The sequence below is a fragment of the Piliocolobus tephrosceles genome, chromosome X (genome assembly GCF_002776525.5).
Source record: "Piliocolobus tephrosceles isolate RC106 chromosome X, ASM277652v3, whole genome shotgun sequence".
Lineage (NCBI taxonomy): Eukaryota > Metazoa > Chordata > Mammalia > Primates > Cercopithecidae > Piliocolobus > Piliocolobus tephrosceles.
In genome coordinates, this window is record NC_045455.1 from 93,734,656 (window position 1) to 93,760,429 (window position 25,774).

Consider the following 25,774-nt stretch of genomic DNA (forward strand, 5'->3'; position numbering starts at 1 on the left):
GTAAACTCAGCTATTCGTCAAGCTGAACTTGCCCAAATTTTTCTTTGGTCTCTCAATGCCTTCCTAGTTTGGGCGGATGTTACAGTCCCAAGTTTTCCTTATAACGACCATCACATTCATAAGCAGGATCCAGGCCAATGACAGAATGGAATATTAAAATTTTCAGGCCGGGCGCGGTGGCTCAAGCCTGTAATCCCAGCACTTTGGGAGGCCGAGACGGGTGGATCACGAGGTCAGGAGATCGAGACCATCCTGGCTAATAAGGTGAAACCCCGTCTCTAATAGAAAATACAAAAAACTAGCCGGGCGACGAGGCGGGCGCCTGTAGTCCCAGCTACTCGGGAGGCTGAGACAGGAGAATGGTGTGAACCCGGGAGGCGGAGCTTGCAGTGAGCTGAGATCCGGCCACTGTACTCCAGCCTGGGCGGCAGAGCAAGACTCCGTCTCAAAAAAAAAAAATTTCAACTATTATACCATCAGAACACTAAGGAAGGACATCTTGGAAAGATGGAATGTTTCTCCACCTGAGAAAGTGTTATTCTTTTTATTTTTCAAGTTTAATTTTTAATTTGTTAGAACCCAGTAAATGATGATTTCAAAAGCAGAGTTTGCATCAAATTAACACTTAACTCAGGGCAAAAATACATTTAAAAAACCTAAATCTTAAGGCAAATGTAAAACATTATAAAAACAGTATGTCTAATACAGACTGTAAAATGTCAGATTTTTAAGAGATTCACATAGTATTTTATAGCACTAAAATATTAATACAGTCAGAAATATTATCAATTGGTCCAACATTTGTTTATAAAATGTCTAGACTGCTAATTGAAGAAGTGTTGCTATATCAGTAATAGCTACAATACAACCAACCAAGTGATTGTTTTTATGACAAAAGAACTAAGGCAGGTAATTGCGTGGTTTCCATTTGTAAAGCTTTTGCAGTATTAAATATAAAGTATTACTAGGGCTATTTTTTGATTCATCTCCCTACCCTAATGCCCCCACAATGTACATCACTTCTCTTTAACTCTATTTTTAAAATTCTGTGAACCACCAAATCTATTCATTGTAGGCCTGACCCTATGAATTGTTTACTTTGATATGGTGGAAAAATCATTTTGGTAAACTACTCCATCTTCTCCTAGTCATTGAGCAATTTCAAACAGAGGTCTTAAGAATTTTTGCACCCCGACGAGTGAACAACCTGTTTCTTTACCACTATGAAGTTTGAATTTTGACTAGAATCTGTTAGAGTTGTCAATATTGCTAGTTTTGGTCAGGTTTCTCTCATGAAATGTTGCATTCTGTGTGACAGTGGAAAAACAAGTTTCATATTTATGTGCAGTTAACAGGAGCCCTTCTGAGAAACAGGGTTAACAATCTTACATTTCCCCTTGTGATCAAAACCTTTTGTTTTCAGGGAGCAGGATAAGATTTAAAAGTGCTTCAAATCAGAAAACAAGCATTAGCTAGCTTACACATTCCACTGAGTAGTGTCAAAAAAGATAAATACATTTAAAATAATTTGTAAGTCCAGCAGATATAAGCTTGATGGGTTCCTAACTAACATATTAAGTAATTACAAAGATTCTTTTTTTTTTTTCCACAAACTTTTAAGCTATTTTATAAAATGGCTATGACCTCACTGTACTTCCATTTATCTGTGCATTAATAAAAACCCGTTAAAATTCCTTATTGACTTCTTCTGAAAAGGTCTAATCAAGTAAGATCACTAAAATTACCAGAAAAGCTTTGAAATGCTGATTGCAGATTCATTTCAAAGTAGATTTAACCCCTTTCAGGATCTGGTGTTTAAATCATGAATGTTTTCACCAACTTCAACTCTGAAAAATATAAAAATTTTAGCCAGTGCTGGCTATAGTTAAACAGTACTGGTATTACTTGAAAAAATAAAAATAAAAAATATATTGCCAATCATGCCTTCCACAATGTTTTTTTTTTTTTTTTTTTTTTGAGCTCGATAGTATATTTACATTTTTCTCATTAAATGTTCAAAACCAAAAGCGGTTTCTCCTTGCAGCAAATACACATTAAAATACAGTCTCTGTACAGCCAAGGCCTGTGGGCCCCGGCTTGCCCCATGTCCCTGCGCCTCCCTGGTTAAACCCAAAAATAAATACAGGGTTATTGCTCTGCAGGGCATAGAGGCAGTGCTCTCCTACCCCCTGAGGAGGCTGGGTGGGAGCTGATGGGGAAGCCTTGGCCACCCCAGGGGTCCAGGGGCTGGAGCCTGCTTGAAGTTATTGCTTCAAGGGGGGGCACTAATGCCCAATGCAAATGATGAAAGGAGGAGGAAGGGAGCATGGGCCTTTGGTCTCCAAGTCCCACTCTGCTCTGAAGAGGGGGTAGGATTAAGGAGCAGCAAAAGCATCAGCCACTGGGAGACTGTGACCTCCATCCCCTTCCCTCCCTGAGACAGGCTTCTGCCTCCCACACATCCCCTGCAGCCCCCTATGGCTTCTGCAAGGCCCCCCACACTCTGGGGGCACGTTACGGTTTGCAAGGGGCAGCACTGTGCCCAGAGCCTGGACACACGTTCCCAGCTTCTGACAGCCCCTAGGAGGGGGGAGGGGAGGGCATGGGGCCTGCTCCCAGGGGCTGATGGCATTGCCCTGGCCCTGCCAGCAGGTTGTGGCACTGCCCAGACCCCAGCTCTACCCCATCCGTGGGGCTGACCCCATGCTAGGCAGGTCCTGCCAGAACCCCCACCAATCCCACCTCTTGCCTCAGTCCATCACGGCCTGGAGCATCCCCAAGAACAGCTTGTGCATGGGCACCTTGACCTCCAGCTTCACCCCACAGAAATGGGCCAGCACTTTGCCCGCTGTCTGGTGGAGGAGCGGTAGCATGAGCAGCAGCCTGCCTGCCCACCGCGGCTCAGCACCCTCTCCGGTGCCAGTCTGGCCAGCTTCATACTCCAGCAGGGCCTCGTGCAGAGCTTCTGGCAGCTGCTCCACAGCCTCGGCATCTTCCACGTGCGCACAGTTTGAACTGGAAAGGGCCAGTACCTTCAGTAGAACATACTCCTCTCCCTCCAGCCGCAGGGCCTGCAGCCTCCGCACCAGTTGCAGCAGGGCAGATCCCCGTTCCCCGAGTCCAGCTGCCCGTGCCCCCTCTTCATCCAGGACTAAGTCCTCAGCAAAGGCCAGCTCATCCTGCAGTGGCAGTGAGAGCTGGGCCACACCCAGCATCAGCAACTCCATACACACGTTTTGCAGTCCTGACATCTGGTCAGACAGCGACAGCAATGAGAAGCCTGGGATGCTCTTGGCCCAGCTGATGGTGACCACGATCTCTCAGTCAAAGAGGTCACAGAGGGTAGCCACGGCTGGGAGGTGCCCATCAGGGCCAGCAGGGTCGGGCATGGCATAGAGCTTCTCAGGCTCAACCACCAGCAGATGAGACACCAGCGCATTCACTGGGGCTGTCTTCCGGCGGCCTCCAGCAACTGCCAGGGGCCCAGCAGGGAAGGGGTCCGGAAAGGGCAGCGATCCACCTCCGGCCGCCCGCTTGTACTTCTGCCACTCACCCCGGACGCGGTCCAGGCGCACTCCCGCAGGCACTTGGTGAAGCGGCAGGCCTGGCAAGCCTTGCGTCTCCGCTTGGTGATCTCACGCTCGTTGGACGCCGGACAGCTGTACTCGATGCTCCCCTGGATGGTCCCCTTGAAGAAGGCTTTGCAGTTCTCACAGGATGCCCCACCGTAGTGTGTGCCGAAGTCCCTGGGGCGGGTTAGGGTTAGGGTTAGGGTGGAAGACCGGGAGGGCTCCACGTCGGGGAAGGGGCTCTGAAGACCACGTGGGGGCCATAGCCGGAGGCCATGTCCCCACAGACGAGGCAGAGGCTTGGGCAGGGAGCTCAGCACCAGCTTCCCACCGCCCTGCTCGCCATGCCCAGCCCCCTCCCCATCCTCCTCTTCCTCGTGGCCTGGGAAGCAGCGGGTGGGAGCTGGACCAGGGGCCAGGGCCACAGGAGGCTCCGGTCTCCGTCTCCCAGGAACCCTTCGGACCGTCAGGCCTGGCCAGCCCTGCCGTGCTGTACAGAGGCTCACTGCCCACCACCTGGCTGGACATGGCGCTGGTCACCTGACACGCGGCTGCCCTCCTGCCCCCGCATGCCGATCCCAGGCACACGGCGGGCGCCGCTCCACCTCCTCGCGCCCGGCCTGCAGGTCCACTCTGACACTCCCGCTGTCGCAGAGGCTGCCACCCGCCGCACCCAGCCCCCCACCCTGCGCACACCTTCGGGAAGCCGCCTGAAGTTGCCACGCCTCCCCCCAACCCCGACGCCCGCGGGAGAATTCTACCAGGTTATCAGGAAGTCAGTGGGGAGAGCGGAGGAAGAGGAAGTTCCCCCGCCCTTGCGATGACCTTTGACCCAGACAGGAGGGTGGCCCCAGGCCCCTTGGAGCGCCCCCACGTGGTCTTCAGAGCCCCTTCCCCGACGTAGGGCCCTCCGGGTCTTCCACCCCCGCCCGCCCCAGGGACTTCGGCAAGCGCGGGATGGAAACCTGCCCCGGGGCGGGCTGGATCGCAGGCCCAAACCTGACCCGGGCCAGGACCCGCAGCCAGAGCCAGATCCTGCCCCAGGCCGGCCCACCACGACTCGGACGCCGGATCTCGCCGGAACCCTGACCAGTCCGGCCCTCGACTGGGTCCCGACCGCCAGTGGCCCAGACTGGCCCCAGAGCCGGAGCCCGCCTGCAGCCCGCCTGCCTCCCTGCCGCCGCATTCCACAATTTCAAGAACTAAGCGGCCGGCGCGGTGGCTCAGCCAGTCACTCCAGCACTTTGGGAGGCCAAGGCAGGAGGATCACCTGTGGTCAGGAGTTCAAGACCAGCCTGGCCAACATGGTGAAACCCTATCTCTATTAAACATACTATTAGCTCTCTATTAAAAATACAAACATTAGGCCGGCAGCAGGGGCTCACGCCTGTAATCCCAGCAGTTTGGGAGGTCAGCGGGTGGATCACGGGGTCAGGAGTTCAAGAGGAGCATGACCAAGATGCTGAAACCCCATCTCTACTAAAAATACAAAAAAAAACTAGCCGGGCGTGGTGGCAGGTGCCTGTAGTCCCAGCCACTCAGGAGGCTGAGGCAGAGAACTGATTGAACCCGGGAGGCGGAGCTTGCAGTGAGCCCAGATGGCGCCAATGTACTCCAGCCTGGGGAACAGAGCCAGAATCATCAAAAAAAAAAAAAAATTAGCTGGGCGTGGTGGCAGGTGCCTGTAATTCCAGCCCCTTGGGAGGCTGAGATAGAGAACTGATTGAACCCCGGAGGCTGAGCTTGCAGTGAGCCCAGATGGCGCACTGTACTCCAGCCTGGGGAACAGAGCGAGAATCATCAAAAAATAATACAAAAATTAGCTGGGCGTGGTGGCAGGTGCCTGTAATCCCAGCCACTCGGGAGGCTGAGGCAGAAAACTGATTGAACCCGGGAGGCGGAGCTTGCAGTGAGCCCAGATGGTGCCACTGTACTCCAGCCTGGGGAACAGAGCCCAGGAGACTCATCAAAAAAAAAAAAAAAAAAAAAAAGCTGGGCGTGGTGGCAGGTGCCTATAATTCCAGCCACTCGGCAGGCTGAGGCAGAGAACTGATTGAACCCCGGAGGCGGAGCTTGCAGTGAGCCCAGATGGCGCCACTGTACTCCACCTGGGGAACAGAGTGAGAATCATCACCAAAAAAAAAAAAAACACAAAAATTAGCTGGGCGTGGTGGCAGGTGCCTGTAATGCCAGCTACTTGGGAGGCTGGGGCAGGAGAATCGCCTGAACCCAGGAGGCGGAGGTTGCAGTGAGCTGAGATTGTGCCATTGCACTCCAGCCTGGGCAACAAGACTAAAACCCCATCTCCAAAAAAAAAAAAAAGAATTAGTGTTTAAAAGTTTTCTGCTGAATATCTGTTCTGTTCTTACTATGGTTACTCGGTGCAACATATAACCTGTACTACCATTTTTTCTTATCTATTTGTGGAAATGAGTCAGCTCAATAAAATGTGAAATATGTTAGTTTGCTTTAGATGCAAAGATTAGCTGTTTTTGGCTTAACTGCATCATAACCAAAAACGTCTATGCCTTGATAATATGAAAAAGTTCACATATGTACATGGGTACATTCCTTCATTAAAGTTTTTCCTTAATTCTATCTCAATGTATCTTTGCAACTGATATAACTTATCTTTACAACAAAAGTCAGAAAGGACAAAGTAGAATGAGTTCATTTTACAGCACTTTAGGTTTTCTGAAGTGTTCCTTTAGGACTTAAAGGACATCATTGAAATGTTGCTTTCCATAGTCTGCAGGATCTATTTGAAGCTCTAGTTCTTCATCATCTTGGATGTCTTCCGCTCCACCATCACCATCTTCTTCCTCATTGCAAGCCAGCTCAGCCTGCTTGTCTGCCTCATACTCACCTACGTTACCATCATCCCCATCATAATCCGCCAGTTTAGAGCTGCAGATCAAGAGGGGATTCATTCTCATCAAAGAATTGGCTTTGCTTCAATTTATGGAAATCACTGACTCTATCCTTGCTAGCTCGCTTTAGTATATCTGTCTGAATTCTGGGTTCACTGTCCAAGTTGGAGCCTGGAATTAAATGCTGAAGAGGACTGGAAGGCTTCTGTTTTCAAGTACCAGGGTTTCCATTTGTGGTTTATGTGTGAATCTGGAGGCATATTTGGGGAGAGAGGTTGTCCAGTTGGAAGCTGGGAGATGGCTTGATGACTTTCATGTTGAGAAACTGAAATAGGAGGCTTCCTTAAAGCCTCTATTTAGGCTTTAAGAGGGAAGATCGTCAACTTTTGCTAGGTCATTCTCTTCTATGCCAGGCATCCCTGCATCACCACCTCTTTTGATTTGTTCTTTCCCATGTAGAATATGATTGCTTGAAGGTTCTTCATTCTTACCTGAAACATTCTCAGCTACTTTTGGAATATTTTTAGGTACTACTTGATTGTTTATACCCAATTCTTTTCCGTCATTTGATTGAATCTTGTGGGCCTCTTGCTTTTGTTCCTGTAAAACCTGGTCTGCTAACTTTTTAATATTTTCTTCATGCTGTACTCTCATTTCCTTGATCTGCTGTCGCACACTGAAAACTTTCCTATTCTAACCTCTTCACAAGGTAAGTATTGTTCTTCCTATAGTCCTGAAGCTGGTCTTGTCGAAGAAACTCCTGACAAAGCTCAGCAAGGTGCTCCTTTAAATGATGTATGTCTGCAATCTGATAGGGTATGTTGTTCTCTAGTTAACCTTGTCATCCTCGCATCGCTTCCCCAGGCCCTCTCTGACCTGCAGCCGGCTGCTGAGGCGGCGTAGTCGGCCTCCTCCTGGTGATCTGTTTCTTGTGCGTGTCCACCAACAGCAAGAGGTCCGAACTGCGCTTTTCCAGCCGCCCGCGGGCCACTTGGGTGCGCGGGACCTGGCCCCGCAGCTCGGCCTCCTCCTCCTGAAGCAGGACGTGGCAGGAAGAGATGTTCCAGTAGTTGAAGGCGAGGACGACGATCACTACCAGCAGCACCACCAGCACGAGAGGAGGCAGGCGGCCAGCAGGCCGGTGGGCCCCGAGACCCACCATGAGGCCAAATCGGGCTGTACCGTAGGGGCCTCGCCGCAGACACCTGCAGGCAGAAGCCCAGGCCTCGGCTGGAGTTGCCCCGGGGACACGGCCCCAGGGCCGGCCGGGGAAGGAGGCGGGCTTACCGGCCTGCCGCGAGCCGGGGAAGCGGGTGGGGACGCAAGCCGCAGGTCCCTCGCCGCTCCGCTCCTCAAATCAGCCAAAACGCGCTCTGGAGGCTTTGAACCCCACCTGCACCTGCCCAGGGGAACAGGGAGAACCCAGCTGCCCGTGTCCAGAACCCAACACCTCCAATAGCGTTATTCTTAACAAACCGGTTTCAGGTTTGTCTTTAGTAACTGCCGTCAGGTCAAAAATACTAAGTCTTTTCCCCGTGAATATATTTTAACTAAGTCTAAAAAAAAAAAAAAAAAGAAAAGAACATCTTGATGAAAATATTTTAAACTGTCAACAAAAATTATGAGAAAATATCTTAAGTGAAATATTCCATGTAGAAATTAAAAATAATTCCACTGACCCACATCAAAAATCTTATAGCTAAATTGCCACATTTTTAGGACTGATAAACTAAAAACAGAAATGTGCACTTGAAGTTTTGCTTCATACTACAACAAATCGGTTAAAGCAATTTAATTTCCAAAATACCTAATTGAAAAGATGAGCTTAATCTGCCATAATTTTTATTTTTTCCCATTTATATTAAGGTTTTAAAAACTCCATATTGTGAAAAACTACAAAACTATCCTAAATTAGAAGCTGTTAAAGTCAACATTTGTCTTTAAGGGCAGAAAACACTGCAATGTTTAATTATAAATCATAATTATAAAAAATTGTATAGGTAAATCACAAATTCTCTTTCATAAAGCAATCATTCTGTAATTTAAAAATAATTATTAACTTTCTTTACATGACTTTTTAGTTAGCTATTGAAGTTAATATCAGAGAGTTAATAGGTGACATTTTCTTGCACATTTGATAATCAACTGCTTTATGCATCAATTCATATATTTACTTGAATAAATTACTGGCAAGTTAAAATCCAGATTATAAACTGGAGGGTTGGCCAGGCAAGGTGGCTCACGCCTGTAATCCCAGCACTTTGTGAGGCCGAGGCGGGTGGATCACCTGAGGTCAGGAGTTCGAGACCAGCCTGGCCAACATGGCAAAACGCCGTCTCCACTAAAAATACAAAAAAATTAGCCCGGTGTGATGGCGGGTGCCTGTAATTCCAGCTGCTCGGGAGGCTGAGGCAAGAGAATCCCTTGAACCCAGGAGGCAGAGGTTGCGGTGAGCTGAGATTGTGCCACTTCACTCTAGGCCGGGCAATAAGAGAGAGACCCCATCTCAAAAAATAAAAATATAAAGTGGGGGGTTAGTTTTAAAAATAATTTTGAGGCCGGGCGTGGTGGCTCACACCTGTAATCCCAGCACTTTTGGAGGCCAAAGCCAGTGGATCATGAGATCAGGAGTTCAAGACCAGCCTGGCCAGCATGGTGAAACCCTATCTCTACTAAAAACACATGAAAAATTAACTGGGCATGGTGGTGCATGCCTGTAATCCTAGCTACTTGGGAGGCTGAGGCAGGAGAATCGCTTGACCCCAGAAGGTGGAATTTGCAGTGAGCCGAGATCATGCCACCGCACTCCAACCTGGGCGACAGAGCAAGACTCTATTTAAAACAAACAAAAAATTTGAATTCTTGTTTTTTTAATAAACAAAATTACTTCTCTCTACTAAACAGAAATAACTGGAAAAAATGCAAATACCATATGAATGTTAAATAACGTGATCTCAAATCATATAATCTTTCTTCTAGCTGGTTCCCAAGTTATTTATAAACAAAGGCTTTTATGCTCCAGAGCTCTCTTCACTGCCTTGCCTTCTTCTGCCTCAACCGCACGTCTGGCAAATAGGATGGTGGATTAAAGCAAGTCACAGCAGAGGGCGAATGCCTTGGTAAAGTATTGAATTTCAAAAGAGTAATGTACTATAAAGAAAGGGAATGGACATTTGCTGAGCACCTACTAGGTACCAGATCTATTCCTCAAGAAAGCCATTTAAGCTAGGTTTCAGTTTCAGCATTTTATAGCTGGGGAAACACGCTGATGGAAGTTATAAAAGGTGCCCAGTCACAGAATAGTCAGTGGCAGTGCCGACATTCTGAGGCAGGCCAGCGTGAACTGTCAGTCTGCAACAGAAGGAATCAGCCCAGGCCCGGGTTGTCTGGAGTTGTCCCCCCAGATCCTCCCCCAGTCACAGCAGGGTGAACAACTTGGCGTCTCATCATTTTTCCCCTTACTCCCCTCTAGCTGGCTTTTTAACACATTGAAGGCACAGAAACCCCTTTCCTACTTTAGCTTCTAATTTTAACAATATTAAATATCAAATCTAATATTAAAAATCAAATTATAATATACCATCCTAATGCAGTTGCACAGAATCATATCCAAGATGAATGATTCCGTTAAATATTCTCGAGGATTAACTGATTCAGTTAAATATTCTTAAGTAAAACTCCAAGTAGACCTCTCCTTTATTCAATAATATGTAACAGATACTAAATCACTTTAAATTAGTAATTCAAATAATCTTCCAAAGTCACCATAACCTCTTGAACTTCCGGTGTTAACTGCTGACCACCTTTTCCAACTTTCTTGTATAAATCAGTAATGTAACACCTGGAAGGAGTTAACTCAAGTTTCTGATTTCACTTAAAACGAATCCGCAGAATACATAATGCATTGAAAATACTGCAGCTGAGAGTATATCTGCTGTAAAGACAAGTTAATTTTTGTCAGACCATGCCAAATACCTGCTTCCTGCTTCCCAGCCATCACTTTCAGGGTTTAAAGGTGAGAAAGAACAGAAACTTTATGCAAATACAGAACAACTTTAGATTCTAAAATAACTTTGTGAGGCATGGCTCAGCATCTTTAAGAACTTCAAATCAGTAAATTCAAATGGCCACAAATAATCTACCACTTTAAGGTATTACATAAACTTTTTTTCCTCTTGCCTTTCCTTCTTTTCATTGATGGTGGGTTATTTCTCTAAGGTACACCAAAAGATAAGCATGTATTGAGATATAAAGGGGATATGAATACACGGTATTAGACACTTATATTCAAATGAAAAATAATGTTTCTCACAAAACACTTCTTTGTTCAGAATTGAGTCAGCTCCTCTTATTCTAAATCAAAGGACCCCTATTCATCGTGGGTAGATGTGAAGCATGGCCCATTTTGATTTCAGGTATGGAAAACTGCAGGACTGACTAAATCCAGCACACGGTTCCCTCTCTAGGAAGTGGTATACAGAGAGTAAGGGCACAGATGTAAATGCATTCATAATGCTCAGATATCCAACAGCAGTAATACACACACGCAATAAGGTAAAAGTCTACAGTCAAGGTAAAAACAAACTACACAAACAAAACCCAGCAGATTGCAAAGCCTGATACCTTTTTGTAATATCAGCAGTCTTCTGGCCAGGGTAATTGTCATAGCCTTCCTCAAACTGAATCTGATGCTCTGGTCTTGAACGAACTCTTAGCAGATCTGGCAACATTCATATCTGACATTATGTTACCGAAACTGAAATAACAAAAAGGTCAAGTGTATTAGAAATCTTAGCTACAGGCCCGGCACGGTGGCTCAAGCCTGTAATCCCAGCACTTTGGGAGGCCGAGACGGGCGAATCACGAGGTCAGGAGATCGAGACCATCCTGGCGAACACGGTGAAACCTCGTCTCTACTAAAAATACAAAAAAACTAGCCAGGCGAGGTGGCGGCACCTGTAGTCCCAGCTACTGGGGAGTCTGAGGCAGGAGAATGGCGTAAACCTGGGAGGCGAAGCTTGTAGTGAACTGAGATCCGGCCACTGCATTCCAGCCTGGGCGACAGAGTGAGACTCCGTCTCAAAAAAAAAAGAAATCTTAGCTACAGAACAGTAAAAACTTTCTTCAACAGAAGACTGATATCATTTAATTCTTATTTCATTTTTACGTACTAATTATACAGCATAAAAAATGTTTAAATAAAAAATGTCACCTATTAACATTCATATAACACATTACAATTCATGTTTACTTTCATCTTTTAATTTAAAGACGTTCTTCAGAAATATTCATTTAAATCAAGTGTCTCATGAAAAGTTATTCAGAGAAAATGATAGGAAAGTAAAATCAGCATCTGTATACCTATCACCTACATTCAATAACTAAATTAAAACCAAGAGTTAGCCATATCTATTTGCTGCTTTGTATTTATTCAAACACAAACAAAATGAGTCACTGGAACTGACAGTCCAGATATCTATGTCTTCCTTTTTTAAAAAATTACTATTTATTTTAGAGATAGGGTCTCACTCTATCACCCAGGCTGGAGTGCAGTGGTGAGATCACAGCTGAATGCAGCTTCAAACCTGGACTTAAGTGATCCTCCTGCCTCAGCCTCCAAAGTAGCTAGAACTACAGGCACAAGCCACCGTGCCCAGCTAATTTTTTTACATTTTGTAGAGATGGGGTCTTGCTTTGTTGCCCAGGATGATCTCAAATTCCTAGACTCAAGTGATCCTCTCGCCTTAGCCTCCCAAAGTGCTGGGATCATGGGTATGAGCCAGCGCATACAGCCATTTCTTTTCACTTATTGAAATAAACCTGGTACACATGCTCATTGAGAACACCTGGTTCAGATCACTCTACAAAATAAAGCTGTGTTACCACTTACTATGAAGTAGGCAGCAAGTAGTATAACATCACATAAAACAATGAGAGACGAAGAGAATACGTGGAAACATATCAGCTGAAATATAATAGGAGGAAAAAGAGAAGGAAACAGACCTGAAGATTACCATACTGTATATAAAACAAGCTATTTAACTGAAAAAAAAATTATTTTTCTCAGAGAAGCTACCTTATTCTGTTATTTATTTGTAATAACATTACTGAATTTACCATTTCTATTTTCACCAACAAGAAACTGTAACTGCCTAAAAGGAAACTTCATTCAATTGGTTTCTTAAAAACGATAGTCATACTTATGTCTTAAGTTTTTTTTTGTTTGTTTTTTGAGGCGGAGTCTCGCTCTGTCGCCCAGGCTGGAGTGAGTGGCACCATCTCAGCTCACTGCAAGCTCTGCCTCCCAGGTTCCCGCCATTCTCCTGCCTCAGCCTCCCCAGTAGCTGGGACTACAGGCGCCGCCACCACACCCGGCTAGTTTTTTGTATTTTTAGTAGAGACGGGGGTTTCACCGTGTTAGCCAGGATGGTCTCAATCTCCTGACCTCGAGATCCGCCCGTCTCAGCCTCCCAAAGTGCAGAGATTACAGGCTTGAGCCACCGCGCCTGGTGTCTTAAGTTTTTTTAAAAAATTGAATTGCTAAAATTATGCCATACATTTTATATACAAATTCCACTTATGTGGTATATACTATGTGCATTACCCACTAGCCACATGAAAATGGCCATTTTGAGATATAAACATTACTGATCTAAAGGTTTGATTCACTCACCTAATTTTAGGTCTCTCTGCATCTCTCTGTGCCCTTGACTCTTCCTCATGCTGCTGGAGCTGCCTTAACAGCTCTGACTTGGTTGTTTCCTTGTCAAAAGGGAGAGAATCTGCCACAGCAGATGCAGCTGCCACCAACTCAGGACTCAGGGGCTCAGTTCTGAAAAAGAAAATGGAAAACAAATGAGAAATAAAAAAGAGATTGGCCAGGTGCGGTGGCTCACACCTGTAATCCCAGCACTTTGGGAAGCCGAGGCAGGTGGATCACTTGAGGTCAGGAGTTCGAGACCAGCCTGGCCAACATGGTGAAACCTCATTTCTACTAAAAATACAAAAATTAGCTGGCAACATTCATATCTGACATTATGTTACCGAAACTGAAATAACAAAAAGGTCAAGGGTATTAACAAAAAGGTCAAGTGTAATATGCACCTGTAGTGACAGCTACTCACTTGGGAGGCTGAGGCAAGAGAATTGCCTGAACCCAGGAGGTGGAAGTTGCAGTGAACCAAGATCATGCCACTGCACTCTAGCCTGGGAGACAGAGTAAGACTCCATTTCAAAAAAAAGAAAGAGAGAGAAAGAGAGGAAGGAAGGAAGGGAGGGAAGGAGGGAAGGAGGGAAAGAAGGAGACAGATTGCTTATTATGCCATTAGTTCATTAGTTTAGTGACAGGTAAAGTGATTTTGGGGGGAAAACTTTGGTGTTCAAAAAAGTATTCAATTCAATTTCTGGCAAAAGCAAGAATTCTCAACTATTAGGTACCTGTTTTATATAAACTTTGAAATAAACTCTGAAAGGTTAAATGTTAAAATTAATGGATATTTGCTGAAGTACAACACTTATTCAGAACAATATATTAAGGTGGAGGGGTGAGGGACAGATTAGCCACAAAAATTATAAATTAGTGGAATTTTTAATGAAATGCTATTGTATTTTAAAAGCAATATACATTGCAAGCAAATATAAAGGCAGGTTAACCAGTTCACAGAAGCTTTACTGGAACCAACCTAAAGGTCTATCACTAGAATAGAAGAACAAATTGTGATATATCCAGACAATGGAAGAGTACTCAGCTCATGCCAACATGAATGACTTTCATAAACATTAGATCAAGTGAAAGAAGCTGGACACAAAGAATATAAAATACAAACATTAGCCGGGCATGGTGGCACATGCTTGTAATCCCAGCTACTCCAGAGACGTGAGAATCACTTGAACCTAGGAGATGGAGGTTGCAGTAAGCCAAGATTGTACCACTGCACCCCAGTCTGGGCGACAGAGCTAGACTCTCTCTTAAAAAAAATAAATAAATAGGCCGGGCGCGGTGGCTCAAGCCTGTAATCCCAGCACTTTGGGAGGCCGAGACGGGCAGATCACGAGGTCAGGAGATCGAGACCATCCTGGCTAACACGGTGAAACCCCGTCTCTACTAAAAATACAAAAAACTAGCCGGGCGAGGTGGCGGGCGCCTGTAGTCCCAGCTACTCCGGAGGCTGAGGCAGGAGAATGGCGTAAACCCAGGAGGCGGAGCTTGCAGTGAGCTAAGATCCGGCCACAGCACTCCAGCCCGGGCGACAGAGCAAGACTCCGTCTCAAAAAATAAATAAATAAATAAATAAATAAAATTCTGTATGACTCCTTTTATATCAAGTTCCAGAATAGGCAACACTAATCTGAGGTGAAAAAAAAAAAAAATCAAAACAGCAACTGCCTCAGGACAGATGGCTATTGACTGGGAAGGTGAAAATGAAAAACATAGTGTCTTGGTAAGTGTGTGGGTCACAGGGGCTTATCCGTTTGTCAAAATCCTACAGGTGAGATTTGTACACTTTAATATATGTAAATTTTACCTGAAAAAAAAAGAACCATAAATCATTATCAAATAGGAGACAGAAACTGGGTGAAGGCATAGATGATACAAGAATGGCAAAATGTTGATCGCTGTTGAAGTTGGGCAATGGTAGAAAGGGGTTATATCATTTTGTGTTCTTTGCATATGTTTCAAATTTTTCATAAGAAAAAGCTTTTAGCTGGGCGCAGTGGCTCACACCTATAGTCCCAGCACTTCGGGAGGCCAAGGCAGGTGGATCACTTAAGGTCAGGAGTTTGAGACCATCCTGACTAACATGGTGAAACACCATCTCTACTAAAAAAAAACAAATACAAAAAAATTAGCCGGGCGTGGTGGCATATGCCTGTAGTCCCAGCTACCTGGGAGGCTGAGGCAGGAGAATCACGTGAACCTGGGAGGCAGAGCTTGCAGTGAGCCGAGATCATGCCACTGCACTCCAGCCTGGGCGACAGAGCGAGACTTCAACTCAAAAAACAAAGAAGAAGAAGAATCACTGCATTTAAGTCCTAAATATGGTATCCCCATCAGGTACCCATAGTTCTCCTAGGCCAAATGCAATCTATCAATTAGGGGTCAATTTTGTCATGAAAGTGTTGCCTACAATATAGCTGACATTCTACAGTTATCAGGTACCAGATGTATAATCAAAGCAGATTATACTTTCAGAAAACAGTGACAGCATTACTTCTGGTCCCACATGCTCTTCCAAAACATTGCCACATATCCATTGAGAGAAAATCTATCCTCCCTCCCTGAAAACCAGGGGAAACTTTGTGACTGCCTTGATGAATGGAACAAGATAGAAGTAACACACTGTGACTTCTGAGGCTAGATCAAATAACGTCATACAACTTTCAGTTTGATCCCTCAAGACATTTGTCTGTGGAACCCAGCTACCAGGCAAGAAGCCCAGGTCACATAGAGAGGCCATGGGTAAGTGTATTGGCCAAGAGCCCGAGCTAAAGCCTCAGCCAACAGCCAGTGTCAACCACTGGAAAAGGGCCTTCGGACAATTCCAGATCTCAGCCTTGAATCTACCTTAGCTAAAGACGAGCGGAGAAGACACAAGCTCTCCACTTGGGACCCTGGTTCCCACACTGTGCCCTAAGGCACTCTGGGTCACCACAGGAAAATACAACCACGTCTGTCAATAATTATGTGAACTAAGCAGTTCACAGTAACATTACAGCAGTCCATATACGCAGGGGTTGGGGGAGGTGGGGCCATGGGACACGGGCATTATTTCCAGGAACAGCTCTGCCCCACCCCCAGGATGGATGCACAAGCTCCTTATGTAAAAAGGCAGAGTACCTGCATGTAAGTAATGCACATCCTCCCAAATACTTTTAAATCATCTCTAGATTACTTATAATACTTAATTATGTAAGTAGCACTGTATTACAATACTGTATTTTTTTCTTTTTTAATATTTTCTATCAGATGTTGGTTGAATCTGTGGATGCAGAACCTGTGCATGCAGAGGGCCAACTGTATATTGCCCCATTCCTATCAATGACATTCTATCTTTGTTAACACGGGTTTCTCAGGAGTGGTTGTGATAAAAACAAATATCCCAGGAAAATCAATGTGGAACAGGGGTGAACACAGTACTGTCCAATCTTATTACAAGGCTAGGTCATTAAAAAGAAAATACAACTTTCTCTTGGCTCACTTTCTCTTGAGACACCTGCTCCGGAACCCAGCGACCATGTAGTAAGAAAGCCCAGGCCACAAGGAAAACCACATGTGGGTGTTTCTGCTAACAACCTCAGCTAAGGTCTCAGATGACAGCCAGCGTAAACTCCCAGACCTATGAGTGAGCAAGCTTCAGACGATTCCAGCCTCAGACTTCTAAGCCTTCCAACTGAGGCACCAGACATCATAGAGCACAGACCAGCCTTCCCCGCTGTGTTCTAGCCAAATTGCTAACCCCACAGAATCTGTGAGCATAATGAACGCATGTTTTATGCTATTATGTTTGGGACGTAGTGTAGCTATAATAACCATATCAATGAAGGTTCAAAATATAATACAAAGAAAGAAAAGCAGGCTCTGCATGAAGCAATGATGACAGTGCCTCATGAAGCAATGATCATGATTTACCTAGTCCTGTGCACTGGAGTCCATGAAAAAGGGGGAGGGGAGGCAAAAATCATTAAAAGACACCTTTTAAAACTCAAAACAGGCTGGGCGCGGTGGTTCACACCTGTAATCCCAGCACTTTGGGAGGCCAAGGTGGCCGGATCATAAAGTCAGGAAATGAAGACCATCGTGGCTAAACCAGGGTTTCATGGTGAAAGCCTGTCTCTACTAAAAATATAGAAAATTAGCCGGGCATGGTGGCAGGCACCTGTAGTCCCAGCTACTTGGGAGGCTGAGGCAGGAGAATGGTGTGAACCCAGGAGGCGGAGCTTGCAGTGAATGGAGATCACACCACTGTACTGTAGCCTGGGCAGCAGAGCGAGACTCTGTCTGAAAAAACAAAAAAAAACTCAAAACAAATATACCTCATTCACCAGTCTTTTGATGTAGGATCAAAGCCTCTTCTTTGAACATAGGCCCACCGATAGTGGTTTTAAGACACATCTTTTATATACATCACACCCATCCTCCAATATTTTCAATTTTGGTTTAAGTGGAAAAGTGGAGCAAGAATGTAAAAAAGCTTACAAAGCAATCTAAGTGTATGATCCTCCTGCATATGTATTTTTGCCTCACTCATGCCTAATTGGAAAGAAAAATTTTAAATGACCGTTACTGAGTCTTTCCAAAGCATTCAACTCACTTTACCATTTATGTAATAGTTAATTCAATTATAATTATAATAAAGAGCATTATGAGTCATAAACAGGTCTAGGGGCTTTAAAAATTCCATTCTTGATAAGTATTTATATATGTTTGTATTATTTATTTCCATATATTGATATACAACCGTTTTGTTTCTAAAAGCAGGAGGAGGAGGAAGTACCTATTACGGGTACTGATTATCTGAATTAGCTTACTCTGCCACCCGATCATACTTTCTAGAGGTATTTTTGATATAATGTAGAAACGAAGAAGTTCCATTCAACTGAGTAACTTTTTGTAGAGACAGGGTTTTGCCATGTTGCCCAGGCTGGTTTCAAACTCCTAGGCTCAAGAGATCCACCCACCTCCCAAAGTGCTGGGATTATAGGCAAGAGCCACCATACCTGGCCCATAGAAATTATTTATGCTCCTTGCTAAAACACAGATTATTTCCCACCAAAGAATTCTGATTCAGCAGCTTTGTCCAGGAGACACTTGAGAATTTGCATTTCTAATAAACTCCCAGGAGATGCTAATGCTGCTGGTCAGAGGACCACATTACAGCAGCTATGTACATTACTTAATCCTGGCCAGGTGCAGTGGCTCACGCCTGTAATCCCAGCACTTTGGGAGGCCAAGGCGGGCGGATCGAGACCAGAAGATCGAGACCAGCCTGACTAACACGTGAAACCCCATCTCTACTAAAAATACACAAAAAAATTAGCCAGGGGTGGTGGCACATACCTGTAGTCCCAGCTACTCGGGAGGCTGAGACAAGAGAATGGCTTGAACCTCGGAGGCGGAGCTTGCAGTGAGCCGAGATGGCGCCACTGCACACTCCAGCCTGGGTGACAGAGCAAGACTCCATCTCAAAAAAAAAAAAAAAAAAGGCAACTTCGTAGATTAGGTATTAAAAATCTGAGCAAAATTCCAATTGTTTCTTACAGAACAAATTGAGGCTGATGCTTGCACAGGGGAAGCGTGGAGTGGAGAGATGTGGAAGGCTTGGGAGTGATGAGAGTTTGGAACAGCCCTTGTGAGGATAGAAGAGGAAGGGGCTCAAGGAAGACAAGACAAAACATTAGGCTTGGGGCCAATGGCTCGAGGAGAGTACCAGGCGCCCTGCATGGTGGATTGTTCCCACAGGTTGATGGAGCACAGGGGGTTCAAAGGAACCGGTGCATGCTGTGGCTGGAGTTTACAAAAGGCTGATTCACTAAAGGTCACAGAGGGACATTTACACAAACATCCTGGCCCCAAGTCCAGTGCTCTTTCTAATCTATAACAGGGTCCTTCCTTTTTTTTTATTATTTTATTTATTATTTATTTTTTTGAGACAGGGTCTTGCTCAGTCGCCCAGGCTGGACTGCAGTTGTTTGAACACGGCTCACTTCAGTTTCAACCTCCCAAGCTCAAGCGATCCTCCTGCCACAGTCTCCCCAGTAGATGGGACTACAGCCGTGTGCCACCACACCAGGTTTAAAAAAAAATTTTTTTTTTTTTTAATTTTCAGTAGAGACAGGCTCACTGAAACTGCCTTTGCAAAAATTATAACCAAGAAGACTATGATGGTGAAAGAGATCTGACCTAACTGACTCCATCTTGCTTCTAACCTCCAAACTGTCCTTGTTCTGGGTGTAGGAGGAACTAATTTTGGGAGGAACTTATAGTTTAGTTTTGAAACAAAGACGATAACAACCCTTTCCCAAAAGAAACCCCCTTCCTGCCTGGGACTAGACTGCCTTGGTAGGACTAACAAATTAGCCACAAGATTACAAATTATGGTTTAGGAGTCATGCAGCTGGGGGCTGCAAGATTTCACACCTCCCCAAATTGCTCCTCAGGATGACATCACTGTTGTGAAACCTAAGATCAGTGCTTGAGATATTTTGCAGACCCTGGACTCGATGGATTCATCAGCTGGCACTACCCAGATTCATAAATTGGCTCATCTGGTTTTGTGGCCCCTGCCGAGGAACCGACTCAGCGCAAGAGGACAGTTTAGACTCCCTATGATTTCACTTCCAACCTGACCAATTAACACTCTTACTGGCCCCCAACCCACCAAATTATCCCTAAAAACTCCAGTCCCTGAATTCTTGGGGAGACTGATTTGAGTAATAATAAAACCCTGGTCTACTGTATAGCTGTCTCTGCGTGAATTAAACTCTTTCTCTGTTGCAATTCCACCATCTTGATAAATTGGCTCAGTCAAGGCGGCAGGTAAGAAAAACCCACTGGGCAGTTACATTACTGTGTTGCCCAGGTTGGACTCGAACTCCTGGGCTCCAGCAATCCTCCTGCCTCGGCCTCCCAACATGTTGGGATTACAGGCATGAGCCACTGCACCCAGCCAAGTCTGTCCTTAATCTGGGTTCTTTTGGACCTCATTTTCTTAAGCTGCAAAAGCCACTGGACCAAGTGATACTGCCAACCCGTCTAGGCTGCTGTAACTAGTTACAGCTCCTGGATCTGCTTCCAGTTCGTTATGTTCCCCATCACTTTGGACAAGTCATCCCAACTCCCTGGCTTGCTTCTGTAACTCACTTACGGTCCAGAAGCTCGAGTTCTAAAGTGCTGATTCTGATGAGTGTCCATTTACCTGGCACTCTGATCCCGGCATAACATCGACTACAGCCTGGGAGGTCTATTCAGGTGTGCATTCCTGTTAAACACTAACACCAATCAAATCACATAAATAACATAGGTAATAATCCAACAGCACGGCCGGGTGCAGTGGCTCACACCTGTAATCCCAGCACTTTGGGAGGCCAAGGCAGGTGGATCATCTGAGGTCATAAGTTCGAGACCAGCCTGGCCAACATGGTGAAATCCTGTCTCTACTAAAAAATATCAAAATTAGCCGGGCTTGGAGGCGCATGCCTATAATCCCAGCTACTCGGGAGGCTAAGGCAGGAGAATCACTTGAACCCAGGAGGCAGAGGTTGCAGTGAGCTGAGGCCGCACAATTTCACTCCAGCCCAGGTGACAAGAGTGAAACTCTGTCTCAAAAAAAGAAACAAGCAAAAAAAAAAAAAAAAAAAAAAAAAAAAAAAAAAAAAAAAAAAAAACATCCAAACAAGGCTGAAAGTTGTAAAAGAAAATTACACTGTGTGGACAGTGTGTGTGTGTGTGTTTTAGAGATGAGGTCTCTCTGTCTCCCAGGCTGGAGTGCAACGGTGCCATCATAGCTCACTGCAGCCTCCAATTCCTGGCCTCAAGCGATCCTCTGCCTTGACTTCCCAAGTAGCTGAGACTAGAGGCATGTGTCGCCATACCCTGTTTTTTTTCGTTTTTGTTCTTTTTCAGACGGAGTCTCCCTCTGTTGTCCAGGCTGGAGTGCAGTGGTGCAATCTCAGCTCATTGCAACCTCCAACTCCCGGGTTCAAGCAATTCTCCTGCCTCAGCCTCCTGAGTAGCTGGGGTTACAGGCACACGCCACCACGCTGGGCTAATTTTTGTAATTTTAGTAGAGACGAGTTTTTGCCATCTTGGCCAGGCTGACCTGGAACTCCAGACCTCAGGTGATCCGCCCACCTCAGCCTCCCACAGCGTTGGGATTACAGGCTTGAGCCACCGCGCCTGGCCCGCGCCTGGTCCACACCCTGTTTAAGGAAGAAAATAGTGTTGAAAATGAAAATCAATACACAAAGGCTGAAGCAAAGCTGTTTGTTATGCTGAGTGGCTGTCTCAAATAGACCGAGACCCTCTGACCCTTTGTCTTAGGGCATTAAAGAAAATTACTCTGGGCAAAGAACAGCTTCCTTGAATGCTTTCACTTGTTTAACAAAATGCCAGAGAACCACAGATATAACCTACAAGATCCGAGCCGACAGTGTTACAGTCTTCATCAGTGCACTTGCAGAAAAGGCATCAGATGGATTTCCTTGGGAGAGGGGGATTGGGAAATGGCTGAAATGGAGTCTCATTTTTTTGCCCAGGCTGGAGTGCAATGGTGCAATCTTGGCTCACTGCAACCTCCACCTCTCGGGTTCAAGTGATTCTCCTGCCTCAGCCTCCCAAGTAGCAGGGATTACAGGTGCCACGACTATGCCCGGCTAATTTTTGTATTTTTAGTAGAGAAGGGGTTTCACCATGTTGGTCAGGCTGGTCTCCAATCTCTCACCTCAGGTGATCCGCCCACATCTGCCTCCCAAAGTGCTGGGATCACAGGCGTGAGCTAGCGCGCCCGGCCTGGCTTAAAACAAAACAAAACAAAACAAAAAAACTGATAATAAGGGAATTTACTTTCCATCACTGCTATTCCAGTTGTTTTGTTTTTTGTGGGTTTTTTTATTTTTCTTTTTTTTTTTTTTTGAGACAAGAGTCTTGCTCTGTCGCCCAGGCTGGAGTGCAGTGGTGCCACCTCAGCTCACTGCAACCTCTGCTTCCCGGGTTCCAGCAATTCTCCTGCCTCAGCCTCCCGGGTAGCTGGCATTACAGGCGCCGCCACCACGCCCGGCTAATTTTTATATTTTTGGTAGAGATGGGGTTTCACCATGCTGGCCAGGCTGGTCCCGAACTCCTGACCTCAAGTGATCCGCCAGCTTCCGCCTCTGAATGTGCTGGGATTACAGGCGTGAGCCACCGCGCCCAGCTAATTCCTGTATTTTCATACTCAACTGTATTTTATATTAGGGCCTTGAATCCCGAGTATAATTTTGTACTCAAATATAATTTTTTTTTTTTTTTGAGACGGAGTCTGGCTCTGTCGCCCAGGCTGGAGTGCAGTGGCCGGATCTCAGCTCACTGCAAGCTCCGCCTTCCGGGTTTACGCCATTCTCCTGCCTCAGCCTCCCGAGTAGCTGGGACTACAGGCGCCGCCACCTCGCCCGGCTAGTTTTTTGTATTTTTAGTAGAGACGGGGTTTCACCGGGTTAGCCAGGATGGTCTCGATCTCCTGACCTCGTGATCCGCCCGTCTCGGCCTCCCAAAGTGCTGGGATTACAGGCTTGAGCCACCGCTCCCGGCCTCAAATATAATTTATAAATAAGGCCTTAGCCTCCCAACAAGGTCAAACTAGCTAGAAACTTAAGTCCTCCCAACCACTGATATTCCCAGCCCCCAACCCTCATCCTCCGCCCAGGTCCGAGCTCGGAGATGGTCTTGCGGGGCCCAGAGGCGGGCAAGTCCCCAGAGGCGCAGGCCCTGCCCTCCGGCTTTGCTAGGGTGGGCCGCGGCGCCACGCAGCTCGCGGGCTGGGTTGGGCTGGGCGCGCCGCGGCTCAGCGCCCACTTCCGCTTCCTGTGCGGGCGGCGGCGGCTCCAGGTCCGGCCCGGGCGCTGCACTGTGCAGCCCGGTCCCGGGTCGCAGGGGCGCCCCTGAGCTTCGCGGGGCCGCCGCCAGGGCTGCCTGCGCAGAGGGCCGGCCGCGGCCGACGTGGGTGTTAAGTGGCCGCCCCGGCCGGCGACCCGGAGCCAAAAGCAGGCGGCGGAGCCTGAGCGGGACGTGGCCACGCTGGCGCTGCAGAGGGCGCAGACTGGCCCGGCGCCTCCAGCTGTGGGGAGCGCGCGGGGCGGGCCTCGGTGTCCGGGCGGCGTGACCTTCCTGGGCGGTGGGGGAAGCGGCCGGCGCAGTCGAGCGCTTGCCGCGGGACCCCTCACCGCCCCGGGGTGGCCCACTGGGGTCGCCGGAGAATCTCGGCCTCCTTCCCGCAGTGCCCACCTGGTGGGAACTTTTGTCCTCCTTTGCCCTCAAGTCCTGTCGTTTGGCCGCGGGGCTGCGCCGCCGGGGCGCCAGCGCTGGCAGCACGGAGCCACTTCTGCATGGAGACTTGCAGGCCGCCAGAGAGTGGGCGGCTGGGCCGGGGCGGCAAGCGTTTGGGGCCGGGCAGAGGCAGTTGGAAGTCGTCTCGCTAACCTGTTCCTGCGAGGCCCGGGAGGAGACGCACCTGGCCGGGTCCTTGGCGGCAAAACCAGCACACCAACATGGCACAAGTATACATACATAACAAACCTGCACGTTATGCACATGTACCCTAGAACTTAAAGTATAATAATAATTTTAAAAAATTAAAAAAAAAAAAAACTAGTTTGCATCTCTACGCTTTGCCTAAAGCCCCAGCTCTGGGGACTGGGTGGCGAGCTGGTCGGCGGCTCCTACCGCCGCGGCTTTAGCCAGAAGCTGGGATCTTCCCGCAGCAGTTCGTGTTCCCTGATGGAAATGAAGCCTCATCTACTGACTCTTCCATCCAAGAAACAGTTAATTTCCCCAAGGATCCAGAAGGATGAGTGGTCGGCGCTGTTGTTCCTCAGTCGCACCCTGGTGTAATTTGAGAGAGGGGTCAGAGGCGCTGAAAAGATTAATTTTTTCTATTCCAAGTGCTACAGTAAGCTCATAAATCAATTTTAAATCATGCTGAACAGTCTTGCCTCCTCCAAGCCCTGTGTCTTCTCCGAGCCAGAGCTACACATATGTGAATTAATTTTAGCCCACTCCTTCTGAGTGAATCTGTTGGTACTCATCATGGTTTTTCTATGTTAATAATTCTACTAGTGGCTATTTGTAGAATGAATGAATGAATGTATTGAGAGCGAGTTTCGCTCTTGTTATCCAGGCTGGAGTGCAATGGCAGGATCTTGGCTCACCGCAACCTCCACCTCCTAGGATCAAACGATTCTACAGCCTCAGCCTGCCGAGGAGGCTGGGATTACAGGCACATGCCACCATGCCTGGCTAATTTTGTATTTTTAGTTGAGATGGGGTTTCTCCATGTTGGTCAGGCTGGTCTTGAACTCCCGACCTCAGGTGATCTGCCCGCCTTGGCCTCCCAAAGTGCTGGGATTACAGCTGTTAGCCACCGTGCCGGGACTATTTGTAGAATTTAATGCGTTTCAGTTTGGTTCACCCACGGGGTTGAATTCACATGGACAGAGTGCAATGTGATGTGACTTCCCTACAAAGCTCAGAAGGAAGTGTCTGCACCAAAAGAAGTAAGTGCATTGAGGTTTATCTGGGAGGCCACATTGGACTTGCCCCGTCTGTCCTCTCAGTTGCCTCTGTTTTTTTCTTCCCCTAACATGCATGGTTGGGTGTTTTGTGTTGCTTTTGGCCAGGTTGAAATAGATTAAAGTTGGTTTGTAGGCACAGACCTGAAAGTACAGGACTTTGAAATGAATCTTCTGTCAGTGACTAGTTGTGTGGCCTTGGAGAAGACCTTGTCTTGTTCCAGGCCTTAGTTTGCCTTCTGAAAAAGGATTAGGACCCTGACAAACTTTTTTAGGAAGATACCAGATGACCACCACCGTTTCAGCCTAATAAATAGTCCTGCCTCTCCAGATCTAGCAACAGCATATAAATCAGTGTCTTGTACTTCTAACTTAGTTGCTTTATTAAGTACTGTGCCTTTGTTGCCACTGGTTTTAAATTTTTTGTACATAAAGGAAGATTATTGAAGTCTGGTCATTGGCAAAATGCTTCAAGAGGTTTAAAAAACTTCTCCATGGCCAGTGTTTTCTGTTGACATTCAGGATGACATTGGTGTTCGGGAGGCACTTGGTGTTCGTTTCTGATCCAGCACAACAGGTCACATGGCTTCTTAGTGTGATGAGGAATAAATTGTTCCTTATTCACAAATAAGTTACTGTAGGGGGTCGGTCAGGATGGTGGCAGAAATTACAAAAATAAACTTATAGGAAATAGACACAAACCTTCTTGGAAGGCTGGGAGGTTTGCGTAGCTTCAGTAAAAGATTCGGCTTAAGGCAACTGAATTCTCTTAAAAGCTTAGGGCGTAGATACATAGCAATGTAGAGGAGTTTATCTAAATGGCTTGTTTACTCATGTGGTCCTCAGACCGACCTTTGGTCCTCTGTGGGTGCAGGACTGCTCTCTACTGGGGAGGTCAGCAATGTTAATTACCTTCTAGTGGTGTTTACCTGAGACATTTGTCATTAAATCTGTACTGAATAAATGCACAGGGTGCCAGCTTGTCAGGGCTCACGGCTGCTACAGCTCTTTCTGTGAAGCTGCCTGGACCTCTAGTCTGCTCTTTCATGGGATACCTGTACCCGAGTGCATTTC

At 46.6% G+C, this 25,774-nt stretch overlaps 2 pseudogenes; both read right to left on the reverse strand.

The window, feature by feature from the left end:
- Nucleotides 1-778: 778 nt before the first annotated feature.
- Nucleotides 779-4,257, reverse strand: LOC111525302 (annotated as a pseudogene).
- A 1,933-nt stretch (nt 4,258-6,190) lies between these two features.
- Nucleotides 6,191-7,804, reverse strand: LOC111525301 (annotated as a pseudogene).
- Between the last annotated feature and the right edge of the window lie 17,970 nt (nt 7,805-25,774).